Source organism: Theropithecus gelada, chromosome 6, assembly GCF_003255815.1.
Source record: "Theropithecus gelada isolate Dixy chromosome 6, Tgel_1.0, whole genome shotgun sequence".
Classification (NCBI taxonomy): Eukaryota; Metazoa; Chordata; class Mammalia; order Primates; family Cercopithecidae; genus Theropithecus; species Theropithecus gelada.
In genome coordinates, this window is record NC_037673.1 from 175926420 (window position 1) to 175940940 (window position 14521).

General features: G+C 45.9%; 1 protein-coding gene across 1 annotated transcript in view; it reads left to right on the forward strand.

Moving 5' to 3' along the window:
• Positions 1 to 77: 77 nt before the first annotated feature.
• Positions 78 to 14521, forward strand: part of MAML1 (mastermind like transcriptional coactivator 1) — a 54883-nt gene continuing 40439 nt past the window's right edge. The window contains exon 1 of the mRNA XM_025388717.1: positions 78 to 140. The gene's annotated coding sequence lies outside the window, so the exon portion shown is untranslated. The remainder of the gene's footprint in view (positions 141 to 14521) is intronic.

Here is a 14521-nt window from a genome sequence, read left to right on the forward strand (position 1 = left end):
CCAAGGCCAAGCGCGCCGGCAAGCACAGGCAGCCGCCCGCCGCCCCGGCCCCGCCGCCCGCCGCCCCGGCCCCGGCGCCCGCCGCCGCCGCCCCGCGCCTGGACGCCGCTGACGGCCCCGAGCACGGCCGCCCGGCCACGGTGAGTAGGGCGCGGGAAGGCGCTTGTCGGGGCGGCAGCCCCCTCTCCGGAAAACGCTTCCTCTGACGAGGATCGGGCCGCTGGGCGACTTCCCCAGGCATCCGCGACTCCTGGATCTGGCTGGAGGGAGGGGAACATGGCAGGGAGCTGAGAGGTTGTCATCTTCGGGAAGTAGCACGGTGGCGTTACTTTGGGAAAACAGCCCCGTGAGGGCCTTGCAGGAGGCCCGACCTGGGAAGGCTGGCGAACGCTAACCGGAGGGTTTTTCTTCCCGACTTGATTTCAGGATGTTGAGATCTTTATTCGAAATAGACTAGCATTCGAGTTGCCTGTGATGGAGGGAGTTCCTGCACCGTAGGCCTGGCCTCATTTATTCTGCAAATGTTTATTGGGTCCTTGCCCTTTACAAGATCCTGTGCTGTAAGCAGGGTTAGGGCTTTCTTATGGAAATAAGTCGGCCTTCGGTTGACCAACTCAAACTTCTCTGAATGGAAAATCAAGAAATCTGTGGAAAACTTAGTAAAACGTTCAGTGAGTTGCATATAAGTATTCCTTGTTTAGGTAGCCTGAACTTTGTGAACTTGAGATTCCTGCAATATGATTGACAATTCTAGTTTTAATTTATCAGGCCTGTTTAAAATCGCTAATGATGTTAGATTGTTGGTCAATTATTACTCCCTTTGGGCTCTCAGTAAATGTTCCTGAAATTTGTTGGTTAGAGGTTTTTCTCCCTGAAACAGATTCACAAAAGAGACAAGATTTTTCAACGGTTTTCTTGGGGATTTTAGTTTAAAACAAATGTTAAAATCTAATTTGTTCTGTGTATTTTTAAATTCATACCTTTATTATCTCTCACCTGGGCTATTGCAGTGCCCGTCCCTAGCTAACTAACGAGTCTTTAGGCATCTAGTTTCTTTCTCTCTTCCTCTCGAAATGCTAGAAATCCTTCTGTTGCTTGAAGGGATGAAGTTCAGAGTCTTTGGTTTGGCAATTGGGACCAGTCTGACCTAACCTATCTTTTAATGTTTCTCACAGGTCTTCTGCTCTGGTTGAATTATATTTCTCATTCTCTTCCCCACTAGCCTTGATTGCTGGGCTAGAAGGGAAAAAACCACTCAGATTTCCTTGCTTATTGTATCAACTGGTCAAGGCTTCTCATCTTCGCTTTTGTCATCTGTAAACTAGGGGCATGTTGGGCTTATTATCTCCCAGTGTTCTTTCCCGCCCTCCTCTCACTCTGTTGTCCAGGCTGGAGTGCAGAGGCACAGTCATGTCTCACTGCAGCCTCAACCTCCCTGGCTCAAGACTCCTCAATCCTTCCGCCTCAGCCTCCTGAGTAACTGGGACCACAGTTGCACACCACCACGCCTGGCTAAATAAAAAACGTTTTTTTTCTGTTAGATATGGGGGTCTTATTATATTGCCTAGGCTGGTCTTGAACTCCTGGGCTCAAGTGATCCTTTCTTCCAGCTTGGCCTCTCAAAGTACTGAGGTTATAGGCATGAGCCACCTCACCCTGCCACCCCCAGGGTTCTTTTAAAAATAAAAAGAAAGGAGTGTGGACTTGAAAATACAGTATTTCATAAATGTAAAGACTGCCTGTGGGACCCTCCTTCATGCCTTTCAGAATCCTGCCACCCTGCCAGTCCCAGCTTATCTCTTTCTTCTGCCTTAAAGCTAGTTCCTGACCACCCTAACTCACAGCAGTAAGAATCTCCTTTGTCAAAACATTTAGGAAACATATTGTCTATGCTATTTATTTTATTTATGTATTTATTTATTTTGAGACGGCGTCTTGCCCTGTCGCCCAGGCTGGAGTGCAATGGCGCGATCTTGGCTCATTGCAACCTCCGCCTCCCGGGTTCAAGCGATTCTCCTGCCTCAGCCTCCCTATTAGCTGGGACTACAGGCGCTGGCCACCACGCCCAGCTAATAATTTTTATATTTTTAGTAGAGATGGGGTTTCACCATGTTGGCCAGGCTGGTCTCAAACCCCTGACCTCAGATAATCCACCCGCCTCAGCCTCCCAAAGCGCTGGGATTACAGGCGTGAGCCACCGCGCCTGACCTATTTATGTTTTTTGAGACGGAGTCTCGCCTCGTCGCCCAGGCTGGAGTGCAGTGGTGATCTCTGCTCACTGCAACCTCTGCCTCAGCAATTCTCCTGCCTCAGCTTCCTGAGTAGCTGGGATTACAGGCACACACCACCACACTCGGCTAATTTTTGTATTTTTAGTAGAGACGGGGTTTCTGTGTTGGCCAGGCTGGTCTCGAACCCCTGACCTTGTGATCCACCCACCTTGGCCTCCGAAAGTGCTGGGATTACAGGTGTGAGCCACTGTGCCCAGCCTGTGCTATTTATTTTTAGCACATGGTCACTTATTACTTTAGGTCGAATCTTTCCAACTAGACTGTCAGCTCTTGGAGGCAGGGAGGGCTTGGGCTTACAGTTGGGTAGTGCACATCTTAGGTGTATCTTAAGTGCCTGTTTGTTGAGTTATTGATATAAACTTGGTAGTGCTTTACTCAGTAATCTCTCCTCCTATACGCTGACCTCAAGCAAGATGATGTAACTTCATGAGCCTCCTTTCATGGCTCAAGAGTAACAACTCTTGTAAGGCCTTTTTTTTTTTTTTTTTAAAGGAGTCTTGCTTTGTCACTAGACTGGAGTGCAGTGGCGCCATCTCAGCTCACTGCAACCTCCACCTCCCAGGTTCAAGCAGTTCCCCTGCCTCAGCCCCCCAAGTAGCTGGGATTACAGACATGAGCCACCACGCTTGGCCTGTGTTAGGAAGGACTTTTAAGAGTAGTTTGTGGTCATTGCAGTTGAAGGAAATAATGAAAGCTCATAAAAATCATAGTTTTATACACAAATAGTTGCCTTGAACCCTCCTTAGAAAGTATATTAGTGGGGGCTGGGCGCAGTGGTTCACTCCTGTAAATCCCAGCACTTTGGGAGGCAGAGGCGGGCGGATCACCTGAGGTCAGGAGTTCAAGACCAGCCTGGCCAACATGGTGAAACCCCGTCTCTACTAAAAGTACAAAAATTAGCTGGGCATGTGATGTGCGCCTGTGGTCCCAGCTACACAGGAGGCTGAGGGAGGAGAATCACTTGAACCTGGGAGATGGAGGTTACAGTGAGCCGAGATCGTGCCACTGCACTCCAGCCTGGGCAACAGAGGAAGACTCCGTCTCAAAAACAAAAACAAAAACAAAAAAAAAAAAACAAGGTATATTAGTAATGATTCAATTTTGGTTTAAAGTTATTCTAAGAATTTAGACCCTGTTTGATTTTTTTTTTAGTCCTGAGTCAGTGGAGGAAACTGGGCATGCTGTTTGAAGAGAAATTTTTTTTTTTTTTTTTTTTTTTTTTGAGACGGAGTCTCGCTCTGTCGCCCAGGCTGGAGTGCAGTGGCGCGATCTCGGCTCACTGCAAGCTCCGCCTCCCGGGCTTACGCCATTCTCCTGCCTCAGCCTCCCGAGTAGCTGGGACCACAGGCGCCCGCCACCTCGCCCGGCTAGTTTTTTGTATTTTTTAGTAGAGGCGGGGTTTCACCGTGTTCACCAGGATGGTCTCGATCTCCTGACCTCGTGATCCACCCGTCTCGGCCTCCCAAAGTGCTGGGATTACAGGCTTGAGCCACCGCGCCCGGCCTGAAGAGAAATTAATTCTGAGTGTGTTAGAATTTGAATCTAATTTGTCAGTCATTCCTTTTAATGTCAGAGCTTAATCAGATGTGCCATGTTAAGGTGATGTCTTTTTATCACATTAAACCTTGATCTATGGATTTCTTGAGTTTAAACTCTACAGTTGGATGTGCTTTTCTGTGTCTCTGCTAGGAAGAGGGACCCTTTCCACTTGGACTCCGAGTTACTCTAGCTGATCTCTTTGGTCTTGGAATGGGGTCATAGGAGTAGAAGATGAGTGTCATTAAGAAAACAGTGGCTCCTTCAATTCAGGGGGAAGAGAGCCCTTGAGTGTGTAGGATTTTGGCTTGGAGAAAACAGCTTTGCGCACACAGATGGAAAGAAGGTACCTCTTAGTCATTGTTATTTTTGACAACTCCATGTATTTGATCTCATTAATATTTCTTACATAAGGAATATTATAAGTTCTTAATTTTTTTCCAAGTGAACTGTATACTTTTTGGCAGTCATTTCAAAGTTACTTCACCAGCAGCCCATTTGTACAACTGAGAAGAGATCAGATTTACTGCTAGAGTTTACTTCACTTCAGGTTATTGTTTTCTCAGGATATCCCACCACAGCAAATTCTTAGCTACTATCAGCTTAGTCTGTTAGAGATGAATCAGAAACACTGTTTCAGGCTTTTTCTCTATTCTAATTTTCTTTTTTTCTTTTTCTTTTTCTTTTTTTTTGAGATGGAGTCTCGCTCTGTCACCCAGGCTGGAGTACAGTGGCGTGATCTCAGCTCACTGCAAGCTCCGCCTCCCGGGTTCACGCCATTCTCCTGCCTCAGCCTCCTGAGTAGCTGGGACTACAGGTGCTTGCCACCACACCCGGCTAATTTTTTGTATGTTTTTAGTAAAGACGGGGTTTCACCATGTTAGCCAGGATGGTCTCCATCTCCTGACCTGGTGATCTGCCTGCCTCGGCCTCCCAAAGTGCTGGGATTACAGGCGTGAGCCGCCATGCCTGGCTTCTAATTTTCAAGGAATGAGTCTATTAGGTTTTCATTTTTTTTCCCTTTTTCTTGAAACAGGGTCTGGCTCTGTCACCCAGTGGCGCCATAGTGGGGCACTGCAGCCTTGAACTCCTGGGCTCCAGGGGTCCTCCCACCTCAGCCTCCTGAGTAGCTGGGACTACAGGTGTGCACCACCACGCCCGGCTAGGTTTTAAAGTTTTGTGTAGAGATGGGTGTGAGCCACCTTGCCTGGCCGGAAGTTGCTTTTCTTACTTAGTTTTAGGTGTGTGAAGTTTGTCTCTTTTTTAACCTTTTATTTGTAAATAATGTCAAACTTAGAGAAAAGCTCTAAGCTTGGTACAAAGAACATCTGGATACGCACTACCTAGATTTACCTGTTGTCACTGTTGTGCGCCATTTGCCTTATCATTTGCACGTTCTCTCTCTCCCACTCTCTGCCTCTTTCTCTCTCTCTCAAACTTTTATTCTCTGAACCATCTGAGAGTGTGCTGCACACCTCATAGCTCTCTGCTCCCAAACACCCCATGTGTACCTTTTAAGAGTTAAGAAAGCTGTTAATTTTGTAGACCAAAGGCATGCAAGAATTACAAAATAACAAATTATTTCCAGAAAGTAGATATTTCTGAATATAAAACAGATACTGTACTGTAATCATATGGGGTAGGTTTTTTTGTTTTTTTTTTTGAGACAGAGTCTCGTGCTGTCGCCCAGGCTGGAGTGCAGTGGCGTGATCTCAGCTCACTGCAAGCTCCGCCTCCTGGGTTCACGCCGTTCTCCTGCCTCAGCCTCCCAAGTAGCTGGGACTACAGGCGCCCGCTGCTGCGCCCAGCTAATTTTTTGCATTTTTAGTAGAGATGGGGTTTCACCGGGTTAACCAGGATGATCTCAATCTCCTGACCTCGTGATCCACCCGCCTCGGCCTCCCAAAGTGCTGGGATGACAGGCGTGAGCCACCGTGCCCGGCCCGGGTAGTTTTGGTTAAAAAGTTCATCAGTGTGGCTTTCGGATCTCATTTCTTCCTATAATGCCTGATACCTTGTCTAGAACCCTCTTTCCTTTTTTGTCTTCCGTATCTCCCTTCCCAACTGAGTCTTTCCCTTCAGCTTGAAATTATGAACAAATATTCTCCATACTGACAAGTCCTGTGTTTTCTCACTGTCGAAATAGTTCCATATTCTTCCTTCCCTTTGCCCTTCCCACTTGAACTTCTCATTTACTCATTGGCCCATGGTAATATGCCTTCCACCTCTTCTATTCCTCTGAAGTTGCCTCCATGAAGGACACCAAGGATGGATTTGCCAAATTCATTGGCATCTTTTTTTTTTTTTTTTTTTGAGACAGGGTCTCACTCTGTTGCCTAGGCTGGAGTGCAGTGGCACCATTATGGCTTATTACAGACTCAACCTCCCAGGCTCAAGTGATCCTCCCACCACAGCCTCCTGAGTAGCTACAGGCATGAGCCACCACACCCAGCCTCATTGGTATCTTAGTCATCATTCTTCATGACTTCTTCCTTTTCTTAGCTTCTCTCTTCTGATTTCCTTTTCAGCTTTCTGACTTTTTTACTCTGTCTCCTTCCTATTTTCGCTTATTAATTCATACAGCAAATATGTGAGTGCCTGCTGTAGGCCAGAGTGCAGTCAGCCCTCCATATCTGTGCATTCTGCATCTGCGGATTCAACCAATTGTAGATAGAAAATATTTTTTAGGAAAAAAACAGTTAAAAAATAACAATACAACAATTAACACAAATTTTAAAATGCAGCTGGGCATGTTGGCTTATGCCTGTAATCTCAGAACTTTTGGGAGGCTGCAGTGGAAGGGTAGCTTGAACTTAGGAGTTTTAGGCCAGCCTGAGCAATATAACAAGACTTCATCTCTAGAAGAGAAGAGAAGAGAATGGATAAAAATAAAAATATAGCTGGGTATGGTGGCTCACACCTGTAATTCCAGCACTTGGGGAGGCCAAAGCTGGTGGATTTCTTGAGCCCAGGAATTCGAGACCAGCCTGAGCAGCCTAGTGAGATGTCATCTCTATAAAGGTGCAGTAGCATGCACCTATGTTCTCAGCTCCTTGGGAGACCGAGATAGTAGGATCGTGTGGGACTGGGAGGTAAAGGCTGCAGCGAGCTATGATTGTACCACTGCACTTTAGCCCCTGGGTGACATCAAGACCCTGCCTCAAAAATAAATTAAAAAATAAAAATATGACAACATTTACATAGCATTTCTGTCATACGAAGTATTATAAGTAATCTAGAGGTGATTTAAAGTATACAAGAGGATGTGTATATATTATTTGCAAATACTAGGCCATTTTATATAAGGGACTTGAGCATCCTTGGATTTTGGTATCCTGGTGGGGCTGGGCAAGGGTCTTAGAACTAATTCCCCATGGATACCAAGGGAACTACTGTATACAGTAGTGAATAGAACAAATTAAAATTCTGCTCTCATGGGGAAAGAGGAGATCAATAATTTTAAGTTAATTTTGTCATAATAAGTGCTAAGCAAAAATTAAAGGCAGAGTAATGTGATACTAAATGACAGTAGTAGCTTAAGATGTCTTGATTTGAGTTTGATAATTGAGAGGCTGTCAGTCAGCTGAAAGTCTTAGAACATTCCAGTTAGAGAGAACCACCAGTACAAAGTGTCTGGGGCAGGACCCTTCTGCACTGGCGTGAAGAACAGAAAGCAGGCCAGTGTGTCTGGAGTAGCGTGGCACGGAGGGCCAGATCAAGTGTGGTGGGAAGCAGTAGCAGGATGGGGAGCAGAAACATGATGTGATCCAACTTAGGTTTTTTTTTTCCTTTTTTGAGGCAGAGTCTTGCTCTGCTGCCCAGGCTGGAGTGCAGTGGCGCCATCTCAGCTCACTGCAAGCTCTGCCTCCCGGGTTCACGCCATTCTCCTGCCTCAGCCTCCCAAGTAGCTGGGACTACAGGTGCCCACCACCACGCCCAGCTAATTTTTTTGTATTTTTTTTTTTTTGTAGAGACAGGTTTCATGTGTTAGCCAGGATGGTCTCCATCTCCTGACCTCGTGACCCGCCCACCTTAGCCTCCCAAAGTGCTGGGATTACAGGCGTGAGCCACTGTTCCCGGCCGATCCAACTTAGGTTTTTAAAGATTGTTCTGGTGCTAGGTGAAGGATGCCTGGGATTGGTATGGACAGGAGTGGATGCATATAAAGCTTTTGCAGCTCTCTAGATGCCAGGGCTGGGGCGGGTGGTAGGCAGCAGTGGAGCTGGAGAAGAGATGGGTTTTGGACAGTTTCTGAGGGCAGAGGTGGCAGGACTGGGTTGCTGGACTAGATGGCTTTGTTTTGGGGGCAAGAGTGGGGAGTATTCAAGGGAAATTCCTAGTTTTATGGCTTGAGAAACTTTCTTTGTGCTTTAAAAATATTGGTGTTCCCTAGGCAACTATATCCCTGACCATTTTCACTCTTTTTTCCCTGAGTAATGTTACTGATTTTTTCATAGCTTCATTTGTCACCTGTAATAAGATTCTCTAAATCCCCAGTCCAGATCTGTCTTCCAGATTTCAAATCCACATTTCCAGCTGTCTACTGGACATTTTCATCTTTCCAGGATATATTGCCCACATATCCAAAATGGACTTTCCCTTTTTCCTACCAAATCATATGCTCCTTCTAAGTATTTTCCCTAACCCAGTCATCCAAAGTAAAAACCTGAGAATTTTCCACTCCTTTTCCACAATTCCCAGCGTTTAGTTGGTGGTTCTTTCAACCGGCGTTGAAGTCCTGCTGGAGCCAGGAATCGTGGTAGATGCTGAACCTGTACTGCGGAGCCTAAGTAGGAGCAGATGATACATAGGTCATTGCAAAGCCAAGTTCAGGGCTAAAGCCTGTGAGAATATTGAGGAAGGGGGATGCCTTTTTGTTGAAGTTTGGAAGGCTTTAAAGAACTGACTCTGGGCCGGTCGTGGTGGCTCACGCCGGTATTCCCAGCACTTTGAGAGGCTGAGGTGGGCGGATCACTTGAGGTCAGGAGTTCAAGACCAGCCTGGCCAAAATGGTGAAACCCGTCTCTACTAAAACATACAAAAATTAGCTCGGCGCGGTAGCATACACCTGTAGTCCCAGTTACTTGGGAGGCAGAGTTAGGAGAATAACTTGAACCCAGGAGGTGGAGGTTGTAGTGAGCTGAGATTGTGACATTGTACTACAGCCTGGGTGGCAGAGCGAGACTCTGTCTCAAAAAAAGAAAAAGAGACAGAACTTACTTTTAAGATGGATCTTAAGCTTTAGCCAGATGCTTTCCCCAAAGGTGTTCCATGGAACACTAATTTCATGGGCTATTGAAAGTTACAGTGGAATACATTTGAGGAACACTGGCCTAAACAGTTCTTTTTTCCCCCTGAGCATTTGTACATGTTGGCTAAACAAATTTATTTTATTTTATTTTATTTATTTTATTGATTTATTCTTTGAGACGGAGTCTCCCTCTGTCACCAGGCTGGAGTGCAGTGGAGTGATCTCAGCTCACTGCAGCCTCCACCTCCTGGGTTCAAGCAATTCTCCCACCTCAGCCTCCCAAGTATCTGGGACAACAGGCACCACGTCCGGCTAAGTTTTTGTATTTTTAGTAGAGACTGGGTTTCACCATGTTTGCCAGATTGGTCTCCAACTCCTGACCTCAGGTGATCCACCCTCCTCAGCCTCCCAAAGTGCCGGGATTACAGGTGTGAGCCACCGCACCTGGCCAACAAATTTAATTTGCTTTATTAAGAACGTTTTTGGCCAGGCGTGGTGGCTCAAGCCTGTAATCCTAGCACTTTGGGAGGCCAAGGCGGGTGGATCACCTGAAGTTAGGAGTTCAAGACCAGTCTGGCCAACATGGCGAAACCTCGTCTCTACTAAAAATACAAAAATTAGCTGGGTGTGGTGGTGCGTGCCTGTAATCCCAGCTACTCGGGAGGCTGAGGCAGGGGAATCCCTAGAACCTAGGCACCGGAGGTTGCAGTGAGCCGAGATCCTGTGTCCAGCCCAGGCGACAGTGAGATTTCATCTCAAAAAAAAAAATTTTTTTTGCCACATTCAGTGTCTCACACCTGTAATCCCAGCATTTTGGGAGGCTGAGGTGGGTGGATCATTTGAGATCAAGAGTTCGAGACCGGTCTGGCCAACATGGTGAAACCCTGTCGCTACTAAAAAAATTAAAAATTAGCTGGGTGTTATGGCACACACCTCTAATCCCAGCTACTTGGGAGGCTGAGGCAGGAGAATCACTTGAACCCAGAAGGCAGAGGTTGCAGTGAGCTGAACTCGTGTCCCTGCACTCCAGCCCAGGTGACAGAGAAAGATTCCATCTGTAAAAGAAAGAACATTTCAAATCTTTAATATGTGGCTATGCATGAAGACATGAGCTCTTATCAAGAAGCATTCAGTAGGACTTTGATTTCCTTTAGGGCACTAAGCAAAAGCACTAAATTATGATAGTGAGTAGTTCTTTGAATTTGGGACTTAAAGGCTGAAAGGTGAGTTAGGTCATGAAAAGCCTTATAGTTGAGACGGGGTGTTTGGACAAAATAATTTTGAAATACTGTGAACTCCTTGACGCTTTTTTTTTTTTTTTTTTTTTTTGAGACGGAGTTTCGCTCTTGTTGCCCAGGCTGGAGTGCAATGGCGCCATCTTGGCTCACAGCAACCTCTGCCTCCCAGGTTCAAGTGATTGTCCTGCCTCAGCCTCCCGAGTAGCTGGGATTACAGGCACGCGCCACCACGCCCAGCTAATTTTGTATTTTTAGTAGAGACGGGGTTTTTCCATATTGGTCAGCCTGGTCTTGAACTCCCGGCCTCAGGTGATCTGCCTGCCTCGGCCTCCCAAAGTGCTGGGATTACAGGCGTGAGCCACCACGCCCAACCCCCCTCACACTTTTGTTGTTGTTGTTGTTGTTGTTGTTTTTAAGACAGAGTCTTGCTCTGTCACCCAGGCTGGAGGGCAGTGGTGTGATCTCAGCTCACTGCAAGTTCCACCTCCCGGGTTCACACCATTCTCCTGCCTCAGCCTCCCGAGTAGCTGGGACCACAGGTGCCCGCCACCACGCCTGGCTAATTTTTTTTTTTTTTGTATTTTTGGTGGAGACGGGGTTTCACCTTGTTAGCCAGGATGGCCTCAATCTCCTGACCTTATGATCTGCCTGCCTCAGCCTCCCAAAGTGCTGGAATTACAGGCGTGAGCCACCATGCCCGGCCTCCGCTCACACATTTTTAAGTTGACACCTAGCACTTTTCATCTTAAGTTTTTAAGCTTATGAAAAGTTATAATGCATTTTTTTGTTTATCAGTTATAAACTAAGTTACCATAATTCAGTTTTATTAAATGAAATGTATGAAATAATACATTTAGGTAACACAGCCTTATAAATGCTACATATACTTAATTTGAATCAACTATTTTAAAAGAAGAAAGGGGCAAAAAAGTGCTGCTTATAGTTACAGGGCATATAACTTCCAGAGAATTATAAATATTAACATTTAAAAATAAAATGGTTACATCAGTTTTTAAAATGTAGCCAGTGGAATCTGAATATCTGAGCGATATGCTATCTTTCATCAACTGTTTAAAGAATGCTTTAACAGAAATTTTAAATTCCTTTTTCTCCTGGAACTTGCATTCTTTTTACACTTAGCCCACATAATATGTTTTATTTTAACATAATATATGTTTGGAAACCTTTTATTTATCATTCTAGCACATTTCTTTGTAACAAAAATAGGTATAAAAAATTAAAATAAAATTTTTTTTTTTCTTCACAATGGAGTCTTGCTCTGTTACCCAGGCTGGAGTGCAGTGGCATGATCTTGGCTCACCGCAACCTCCACTCCCCCGGGTTTAAGCAGTTCTCCTGCCTCAGCCTCCAGAGTAATGGGATTACAGGCACCTGCCACCACGCCTGGCTAATTTTTGTATTTTTAGTAGAGATGGGGTTTCACAATGTTGGCCAGGCTGGTCTTGAACTCGACCTCATGATCCACCTGCCTGGGCCTCCTAAAGTGCTGAGATTATAGGTGTGAGCTGCCACACCCGGCCAAAATAAAAATTGTAAATTAATTTACTTTCACCATTAAGCTGGATCCTTTGCGGGTTTTTTTTTTGTTTTTTTTTTTTTTGGAGACGGAGTCTCACTCTGTCTCCCAGACTGGAGTGTGGTGGCACGATCTTGGCTCACTGCAACCTCCGCCTCCCGGGTTCAAGCAGTTCTGCTGCAGCCTCCCAAGTAGCTACCATGCCCAGCTAATTTTTGTATTTTTAGTCGAGACGGGATTTCACCATATTGGCTAAGCTGGTCTCGAACTCTTGACCTCAGGTAAACCACCGCACCCAGCTGCTTTTGCTCTTTTTAAAGTTGATTCATGCAAAATAATATATGTAGCATTTATAAGATTCTGGTACATCTATTTCTTATTTCAACCAGTTGAGTTATAGTAGTTTAGTACAAAACAATGCATGAATTATAAATTTTTATAAGTATTATGCAAAAAAGTACAAGTTTATTAGAAACGCCCTCCTTAATGAGATAGACAGGGCTCCCTTACCTGCCTTGATTTATTCTTGTCATTATGGAGGAATATTACTTGTAGCCAAAGTAAGAGTTCTCATTTCAGTTCTTGTTTTTGTTTTTGTGAATTTAAGTCCCGGAAATTCTTGCTCACATAAATAAACTATAAAGGAAAGTAATAATGGCTGGGTGTGGTGGCTTGCACCTGTAATCCCAGCACTTTGGGAGGCTGAGGCGGGCGGATCACCTGAGGTCGGTAGTTCAAGACCAGCCTAGCCAACATGGCAAAACCCCCCATCTCTACTAAAAATATAAAAAGTAGCTGGGCGTGGTGGCATGTGCCTTTAATCCCTGCTACTCGGGAGGCTGAGGCAGGAGAATCACTTGAACCGGGGAGGCAGAGGTTGCGATGAGCTGAGATAGCGCCATTCCATTCCAGCCTGGGCAACAGAGCAAAACTCTGCCTCAACAAAAAAAACGGTTAGGCACGGTGGCTCACACCTGTAATCCCAGCACTCTGGGAGGCTGAGGCGGGTGCAGATCACCTGAGGTCAGGAGTTGGAGACCAGTCTGGCCAACATGGCAAAACCCCGTCTCTGCTAAAAATGCAAAAATTAGCCGGGCATGGTGGCTGTCATCTGTAATCCCAGCAACTTGGAGGCTGAGGCAGGAGAATCACTTGAACCCAGGAGGCAGAGGTTGCAGTGAGCGGAGATCATGCCACTGCACTCCAGCCTAGGGACAGAGCGAGACTCAGTCTCAAAAAAAAAAAGGGTGGAGGGGGATGAATAAGGTTAGTCAAAGGAATGTTTTGTTTTTTTGAGACGGAGTTTCGCTCTTGTTGCCCAGGCTGGAGTACAATGGCGCGATCTTGGCTCACTGCAACCTCTGTCTCCCGGGCTTCAAGCAATTCTCCTGCCTCGGCCTCCCGAGTAGCTGGGATTACAGGCATATGCCACCACGCCCGGCTAATTTTGTGTTTTTAGTAGAGACAGGGTTTCTCCATATTGGTCATGCTGCTCTCAAACTCCCGACCTCAGGTGATTCGTCCACCTCAGCCTCCCAAAGTGCTGGGATTATAGGTGTGAGCCAGCACACCTAGCCAGCAATGTTACGCAATATTTTGAAACCTGAATTGTGTGCCAAAAAATCAGTTACATATCATCAAAAATTAACTTATCAGTTGACAGCTTGGTTAGTCTTTTAATTTTGTTGAAAACTAAGAATTAGAAACCATGCGACTTGCAAAAGGATTTATCTAGTCATTAGTCTTCACTCTCAGTGAGAAATATAACAAAAAGGCTTTAGCAAGTCTTGTAAATTGGTTATTGATTATGCATGTTGTTCTTTCGGTTAGAGGTACCTTGTTTCTTTCTTTCTTTGTCATTTCCCAGTCCCCGACCCCTGAAACAGAGTCTCAGGCTGGGTTTATTTTTTATTTTTTGTAGAGAGTAAGTCTTGCTCTGTCTCCCCTCCTGGAGTGCAGTGGCTATTAGGTGCTATCATGGTGCACTACAGCCTTCAACTCCTGGGCTTAGCTCCCTAGTAACTGGGACTACAGATGTGTGCCAACGCACCTGACTTTCACACTTTTAATTAGTGTGTTTTTGCTGTTCTATATTAGACTATGAGCAACTTAAGAGCAAGACCAAGAGTTTGGCATTATACCTGCTGTATTTGGCAGTCATCAAGCATCTGTTGAATGTGTGTTAGTGATATTATAGAAGGAGCTCTGAAGTGAGAGTCAGAAGCTGTATGATTTTGGGCTAGAACGAGTTTGGAAGTGGAGTTGGTAGAGATAAGGCAGTAGGCCCTGATTTGCACACCCATGTTTAGGGCATCATTGATCACACTAGGAGGGAGCAACCTAAATGTCCATCACAGATGAATGGATAAAGAAAACGTGGCGGCCGGGCGCGGTGGCTCAAGCCTGTAATCCCAGCACTTTGGGAGGCCGAGACGGGCGGATCACGAGGTCAGGAGATCGAGACCATCCTGGCTAACACGGTGAAACCCCATCTCTACTAAAAATTACAAAAAACTAGCCGGGCGAGGTGGCGGGTGCCTGTAGTCCCAGCTACTCGGGAGGCTGAGGCAGGAGAATGGCATGAACCCGGGAGGCGGAGCTTGCAGTGAGCTGAGATCCGGCCACTGCACTCCAGCCTGGGTGACAGAGCAAGACTCCGTCTCAAAAA